The sequence below is a fragment of the Porites lutea genome, chromosome 3 (assembly GCF_958299795.1).
Source record: "Porites lutea chromosome 3, jaPorLute2.1, whole genome shotgun sequence".
Classification (NCBI taxonomy): domain Eukaryota; kingdom Metazoa; phylum Cnidaria; class Anthozoa; order Scleractinia; family Poritidae; genus Porites; species Porites lutea.
In genome coordinates, this window is record NC_133203.1 from 19,618,948 (window position 1) to 19,626,447 (window position 7,500).

The following is a 7,500-nucleotide window of genomic DNA, read 5'->3' on the forward strand; positions in this document are numbered from 1 at the left end:
GTTAAAAAGTAGAAGCAAATTTCAAACTTTTAGCTCTAAAAAGCGGTCGGAATCATTTAAGAGAGGTCATTGCATACAAGAGGTTTCAAATATAGTGATTTGACGTGGAAACTTTTCGTATTTTGGAAAACTGGTAGCTGAGCAGAGGCCGTCGCTTACAGTAGGTGGTTGCAACTGGATGTTTGACTGTATCAAACAAAGAACAACGGCATACAACGCGTCTGTTTTGTTTTAGCACCCTAAAGCGCATCTTTACTTTTGTTTCTCCGCTGTTCGTTTGGTATACATCTCTTCTGGATTATATCGATTCTGCCAAAAAAGAATACAACCGCCAATCTTGTAAACCAAGCTCAAGTGCTGCTGAGAGCACATTGTAACTGGTTGTCTTATCTAAGAACAGGTGTTAAGGGCTGTTCTAAAATAAGACGCGTCTGAGAATTTTATTTTAGACGAAATGTGCCCTATATGCAGAAAGTTCACATGTTATTTTTCCTCCTATAAATGGCCCTAATGTCATTCCCAGGATCAATCTCTTCTCTCCAGCCCCTGAAGAGTAGAGAGAGTTGAGAGAGAGTAGAGAGAGCTCTCCAATAACCCCTTAAGAGTTATTGGAGAGCTTCAAGTATTATGTCAGGTTCCGATAAGACAACTCTTACGTACAAAATTTCAGATGGCCTACAGGCTGGGTAACAAAAATTATCGTCTCCCACTGTCAGGGTAGCCCCTAAAGCACTGTAGGATATTATTTGGAGCATACATGAACTGGTGAAATGCCAAATGTCAAATATTACCAGTTGGAGCTTATAAGATAGGTTTGTACTTTTTTATCAGCCAAATCTCAATTCACATTGCAATAATTAGTTCATCTTTAACTTTACAGGATATTGGACCGAATATGAAAAACATTTTGGGTGAGTATTCTTTGTTCTTTAAGGCAAGTATCTGGAACTACTTACACCTAAACTGAATACGCCTTTTTGAAGAACTTATACAGTGGAATCCTGATTTCTCGAACCTCCAGGGGAAATGCAAATTGGTTCGAGAAATCGAAAGTGGCATCAAATTACGCTTAATTGTCCGGGTATTGTGTGATTATGAGTAAGTGTTCAAATTGTAACAAAGATACATCCTTTTTAATGTAGATCTTGACCTTTACTAACAAACAAAACATACTGTACTTAAAAAACAAAAACGAAACATAACAGAACACCTGTCGTGTAGGGTCTGTATATAGCACTCGCTCAATTCAGCTGAAATAATTTGTAATAACTTGTTGCCTCTTTGCAACCAAGAAACTATGATTTGAGAAATGTTCCTGGTACTTTTGCGCAGATTATCGAGGTGCACATCATCAGCAAAAAAGCTGAATGTGTTAAGCACACTGATTGCATGGCGCAATTCACACTGTGTTGGTGGTTTTGGCGGTTCATCTACAATGACAATATCATCCTCATCCATTTCTTCTTCTTCTTTCTCTACATTTGCATCTGCTGAGTGGTTAAACTCTGCTAGTATATCCTCATCAGTTAGGGGATCAGCTTGAAAAGTAGCTTCATCATCACATTCCACAACAATGCCAGCTGTTACATTCTCCAGTGCAAGTTCAGGCACTCGTTCCCTTAAGTTATTGATTTCTTGAATGGATCGTTGTCATCAGAAAGTGCACTTTCTTGGGACTGATGTGAAATCCTTGCTGCTCTGAAGCAGTTTTTTATGGTGCCTGGCATAACTTTGTCTAATGCTACAACAAGCATATCCATACCAACTAGGATGCTGATGTTTGGGATTGACCTATTGTTATCAATTCCAATTGTGTACATTTGTACAGCTTTTGATGGTACTAGGTGGCAGAAACACTAAATCAATAGCTTTAAGATCCTTTACATGTGAGTGAGCTGGAAAGTTGTCCACATCAATTTTTGATGACCGCCTTAGCTGGAATGAGGAAATAAAGTACCTAATTTCGAAGGCGGGAAAATGCGTAGGAATGCTCGGCAGGCTTCGCAGAAGCCTCACTAGAGAGAGTGCAAATGTAGTGTACTGTAGTCTAATTACGCCAATTTTAGAATACTAGACAAAGCAACCTCTTACATCCGCCTGCTGTGAGAACTGAAATTGCAAAAAGATCCTTCTATTATTATGGTTGCACTCTTTTTAACGAATTATCTTGATGATATTTCGTGTTTTACATCTTTTAATCTTTTAATTGAAAATAGTTTTCTATTTATATTATTACCTGTATTAGTGTAATGTTTATATGTTTAGTGTGTTTTTGTGCGTTGTTGCTCAGGGCTCCCATTGATAACAGACAGCTTTTTGGTCTGAAGGGGCTACCCTGAGCGGTATAAATTAATAAAGGTTCCTCTTCTTCTTCTTCTTCTTCTTCTTCAATAAGCACAATTTTTCTGCCTTCTCTTTCAAACTTGCTCTCCAGTTCTCAAATCCAGTCCTCAAAAAAGGACACTATCCATCCAGCTATTTCTGCATGGAATGTTCCACACTCCAGAGGAACACAGGGGTTTGGCCAACTTTCCAATCACAAACATAGGAAGTTCTTTGCCTAATGCATTTGCAGCAGCCATTCCCGTCAACCGAATTTTACTATGTTTCCCTCCCACACATTTCTCAGACTTAAGGTGGAGCGACTTCTCAGGGAGAGCCTGATAAAATAGCCCAAACTCATCAGCATTATAAGTGTCAGCCAGGTTGTAGCTTGACAGAATAGCTGGTAAGGTAGTTTGCTCCCACGATGCAGTCATCTCAGGTGTGCATGAACTGGCCTCCCCAGCAATAGTTTTGAATGTTATACTGTGTCTCGTTTTCTAAAGGTAAAGCCACCCGTTGGATCCCTTGAAGTTGGCTATCTGTAGTTATCGTGCATAAGACATCGCTTTCTCTTTAAGCATTGGACCATTAACAGGGATGTTCCGGCTTCGCACATTAAGAAAATACTTGTACACTGCCTGATCCAATCTGTCATAACTTCCACCCTTTAGGTTCTTCGTCTTGGGTTTTTTTCCCTTTGTGACAGCATTGATAATCTTCTCTTTGTTATTTAACCACGTGGATATTGAAGAAGCTGCTTCCTTCTTAGACAAGCCGCTTAGACAAGCTGCTTCCTTCTTAGACAAGCCGTTTTGAATTTCTTTAAGGGCTTTGTATTTCTCGTGCAAAGACTTTGTGGAGACTTTGCATTTAGGTGGCTGTGACTGCTAACATTTCGTATAAATCTCAAGGTAAATCGCATCAGGAAAGTACATTTAGCACAGCCAGCTGAAATTGAAAACCAAGTGAGTGCGTCTAAAGAACAAAGGTCAACTTTCGTTAGTCTTTCCCGTAAAACCGCAAACACCAGAAATATCTATGGAATGTTATTGCGTAAAAGTGTCAAAGTAAACACTGTAGACAACCGGAAGGCACGTTAGCTGTTCCTTTTATCAGTTTTGAAGCAAGTGACAGTACTGACAGCACTGGCTTGGCTACTCATCTCAAAAGAACCAATTCATTGTATTCATTTGAAATGGACTCATACATCAAAGGATATCATGACAAATACAACGACATCTGGAAACCTACAATGGAACAAGCGCTCAAAGCTGTTCCGGAACCAAAAAATGAGATGGAAAAAATATGCAGTTTGTGTAATGCTTGGTGATGAAATTGTTGGACGTTTGAAGAAGGGTGGAACTGGATGCTTTACAAAGAGTCTTTTACCTTTTGAGGGCTGAAGAGAAAGGTTCATGTACTGCTATAGTGAAAGGCAACGCTGTTAACCTTGCAGATGGCAAAGGCATGCAAGTTCCATGCACTCTTCATTTTGAGGGGGCAACAAAATTTATTTATGTATTGCGACAACAGCTTCAGAAAAACAATTAAATAAGGGAACTTTTGTTCTCCAATCCGAAGCAGTCATTGTACCTTTCAGACTGATGACGGATAGATTTGTGGCTTGTTGTGTAATTAAAATGCGAGAAAAAAGCTTATCCTGCAGTGTCAATTTGTGAAAAGACGTGAATGTAATTGACGTCCGCACTAAGCGGTTTTCGAAATTTTCACAGGTTCAAGTTATTGAGGGTCAATTGTCCCACGCGAGCCAAAATTGGTTTAAGTTATCGGGAGTTTTGAGGAATCGAGGGTTCGAGAAATCGGGGGTGAAATTATAGAGCTTGAGTGAAGTAAATCCAAGGGAAACAAGGTTTGGTTCGAGATATCGGAAGGTTTGGGAAACCGAGGGTTCGAGAAATCGGGAGTCCACCATATTGCCCTTTGTATTTATATATATGTTTATTGTCAGATTCTTTGGTGAAGGTCACTGACAAAACTAATGTGGTTATGCCCAAAATACTGGCTACCGTCCCTAGGGACCCTCAAGTGCAGTGTTAAAGCTGTGAACAGGCCAATTAGTGAAAGCAGAGTAAAAAAGGTATGACTGAATGTCTTAATTATATATAATTTAGGCTGTACATCTGTACCTCATGAATTTATAATATTTGCCTGGGTGATACTTTAATGGCATCCACAGATTCCTTGGTGAATGTGACTAAAATGACTAGTCCAAGGGAGGAGCAAAGGAGAACAGAAACATGCCAGCGAGTTTGAGAGCCATGTGTCAGAAAACTCTTTACTGGGTTAATCATGTATCTACCCACTCAAAATAAAGAACATTGTATTGTATTGTATTGTATCTACAAAGTCCCTGATAAGAAAACAAAACAGTCATCAAGGAATTCTGGGAGGCAGTCAGTACTTGGAAAGATCTCACCCCACAAAGTGATTTTAGTGGAGGAGGCTGATGCGAAGCAGCAGCTGCGCAGAATGTACAGTAGCTCATAATTGACTGAGACACCTTGTTTGACTGGCCAGAAAGGAGCCAGGACAAAAAATATTCACAGTAAAGTTTCATATATTTTCATATCATTTTGTTCTGCTCTTTTTCAAGATAGAGTTCAATGAATATTGGTTGCAATGAGCTTGGAAATTATTGGAATGTGATTTTGATACAAGCACCAAACTTTGTAGTGGCACAAATTCTCATACTAGTCACTTCCAGATATAGTGCCGAGTGCAATTCCCTTATTCTAGCTAGATAGCAAGGAAACAGCCAATCAGAGGCACAAAGTATCACTTGCCTGGTCTCATTGCCTATAGAAGCTGTCCCTGGATTAACCACTCTCAATGAAGGAAAAGAGCTGTCATTAGCTTTTACAGAAGACATAGGAATGCTTATGTCTGAATGTCCGACACTTTCTAAGACAACAATGATGCCAATCGGATGTGTTTAGAACGTACTCGCAGCTAGCATAGTACATCAAAGTTTGTTCACTGAATCATACATAGCCAATGAAAGAACTTTCAAAGGTACTAGTATTTTCTATATAATGTAAATCAATACAGGATGCTGATGGAGCTGATCTGAACAAAGACAAAAATTCATCTCCCAAAGTACGTTTGTACACTACAGTAATTTAACAATTCTGCCCTTGACTACTATAGGTCGCACCTTCAGAACCTATTCTTATGCTATGCTAATGAGGTCGGACATTTCGTGAGTTGTTCGGAATACTTAATCGGGACACTTCGTAACTTGATCGGCAAAATATTGACTGAATCATTGTTATACATAATAAGATGCAAAGAGAGTTAGTCTAGTCATTCTACGAGAAAAAAAGACCGAACCTTGAAGTAATTGCAACAGAATTTATTTTTGCCGGAAGTTATTCTACTGATGCCTATAAATAACATGTCAAAAGTCTACCAAACGTTTCGAAGGATAAAATGATGAAATTACAGTTTTATGATTGAATTCTTTTTCTAAATTCAAAATGGCTGCCGCGCAATTTATTCAAAATATATGTGTAAATTTTTACAGCAAACAGCTAAAAACAATAGGCGTAATTGGAAAACAAAATGCGTGCACGTGTTTAAATGTAAAGATTTGAACAACTTTTTGATCACATCGAAGAAATTTTATTTCGAGAACTGGAAAACAACAGTTTTCCTTGAATTAGTTCTCTATCAATAAGTATATATGTGTATCAGTGACTCTAAAGACTCTCGATTGTTTGGTTTGGAAAATTCTTGCTCCGTACAACTGCTCTGGACGATTCTCTGGCCTGCAAACTAACAAAGTTCTTCGCTTCACAAGACATTTATTTAGACGAGTATTGGTAGAAACGCATTGTTGGACGTCCAGAGTGGTACTTTAGTGAAAAATGTCGTGTGAAGGTAAAGTATAGATGGTTAAAGATGTGGTTTATCGTCCGGTTAACATCACACGATGGAGTATTGTGTAATTTGCAAGGAATTATCAACCAATGGCCTCGAAACAGTGGAACTTAGGCAAAAAGGAAGCGATGGCATCAACAATGCAAGTAAACTACGTGGCGACACACTCCAAACTTTTGCAGGACAGCGTGTACATCAAAAATGCAGGCAGAAATACTGTCATGTAAAGGTTATTCGTTCCTACATAAAGAAACATACGGCTGATGAAGAAACATCCTCTAGTGCAAGTCGTACCCTGCGTTCCAGTGAACCAACATTTGATTTTGGTGAACGATGTTTATTTTGCAGCCAGCTTGCTAAACTTACGGGAAACAAAAGAGGACATGATGTTTTTCCTGTTAGAACATTAGATTTTCAAACCACATTAAACCGAATTTGTGAGGAGCAAAGAGACGGTTGGGCTGAGAAAGTGCATGGCAGAATATCTTTTTCCCAAGATCTCATTGCAGCAGGTGCAATTTATCACCAAGTTTGCAGTACCAATTTTCGGACGGGGAAGCAAGTACCGCTTTCTCATCAAACTAACGGAAGCAAACGACAAAAGAAAGGCAGGCCAACTGATAAGTCTAGGCAAGAGGCATTCTTGGAGGTTGCAAAATATCTTAAGGAAAACGATGACGAGCAGTTAACTGTGAACGATCTTATGAATAAGATGGCAGAATTCAACGACCAAGAACCTTACAGCGCACGGTATATGAAAGAAAAACTTAAAGAGCATTTTGGAGAAAACATCGTTATTGCTAGTATCAATGGTAAGGCTGATGTCGTAACATTTAGGAGTACAGCTTCGACCATCTTGCAAAATTTTTATGACGCTTCTAGAGATGCTGACCCTGAAGCCGATAAAATCAGAGTGATTAAGGTAGCTGCTGATCTCATAAAAACGGACATCAAAAGTAAGGACATCTCTAAAAGTTTTTATCCATTACCTGGAGAGATTTCGTCTTTGGATGAAAACTGCGCTTTTCTACCTGAAACGTTGTATTTGTTTCTGAGAACAATATTTAACGAAAAGAGTGCAGAGCGAAAGATTGCTTCCATAGGGCAAGCCATTATTCAAGCCGCTCGGCCCAGGGTCCTGATAGCTCCTCTTCAAATCGGCCTGGCAGTCTAAATGCACCACCATTATGGATCCAAATTTTTAATTGATTCCTTGAATAGTCATGGGTTTTGCTCCTCTTACACTGAAGTTAAGAAATTTGAAATGAGTGCGGC